This window comes from Orycteropus afer, unplaced genomic scaffold, assembly GCF_000298275.1.
Source record: "Orycteropus afer afer isolate SDZICR_OR568_19922 unplaced genomic scaffold, OryAfe1.0 scaffold00146, whole genome shotgun sequence".
Lineage (NCBI taxonomy): Eukaryota > Metazoa > Chordata > Mammalia > Tubulidentata > Orycteropodidae > Orycteropus > Orycteropus afer.
Window position 1 is genome coordinate 8,166,591 of NW_006921733.1, and position 887 is coordinate 8,167,477.

An 887-nucleotide genomic window follows, 5' to 3' on the forward strand; every position below is an offset into this window, starting at 1 on the left:
CTCACAAGAAAAGGTCAAGAAAAAAAAAGTGGGATATGTCTGATGTGATTCCCCAAACCCAACTCCTTTTGTGGCATCTTTACTTGTCCAGGTGTCAGATAGCACCAGCTACAATGACTCACCTTGAATCCATGGAATGGCAAATTTCTTGGCAGCAGGTCTTTCTAAATCACATTAAAAAAAAAAAAAAAAAAAAGGAAAGAGTGAAGGAATAAGCCTGAGAAACATCACTCTATAAGACATTATCAATCATTGGGGGGAGGTGAAAAGAATCTAAATTGGGTCTACATCAAAGAAGATAAATAAAGGTGGGCAAAATATCCTCAGTGTAATCCTATTGAGCATGACTTTTATTTCATCATCTCTCTTTAAGACAAGTTTATCATAATTGACCCAAAGTATAGCACTCCCTAGGTATACATCCCCTAAGCCTCAAGATAGTTACCACAGATGTCTTTTTTCCAACTCAGTATCCCACTATCAGGATGTGAACATATCTTCTGCAGGATTTCAGTGGGGTTGTAATGAGTCCAAGGACAGCAGGAAAATAGGGTTCATCCTCAGAAAACTTTTTTAAAAGAAATAGTTATGAAGTAGAAGTGAAGGGAAAAAGGTTCATTTATTAATGGCAATGGCTTGTGCAAGCTACTTCCAAATGTATTGATAAAATTAGTACATGCACAAAGAAGCTGTTATGTATGCTACTGGGCTTTGACAACAAGCAAGAAACAGCAAGACAAGGGCAAAGCCTAGAGCTCCATGGACATAGAACAAACTCTCAACAGGTTCTATTTAAAGGAGGTATCTACATTGATTACCTTTGGTTGACATATTGAAGAAAGATATCTGTATCCATTGGCATTGTTCAATGCTTGGAGAGTTTCAGG

At 37.4% G+C, this 887-nt stretch overlaps 1 non-coding gene across 1 annotated transcript; it reads right to left on the minus strand.

Annotated features, from left to right (window-relative positions):
• Window positions 1-318: 318 nt before the first annotated feature.
• LOC122150467 lies at window positions 319-395 on the minus strand. Its single transcript, XR_006163683.1, has one exon. It is a non-coding gene; the product is annotated as a small nucleolar RNA SNORD115 (small nucleolar RNA).
• Window positions 396-887: the final 492 nt, after the last annotated feature.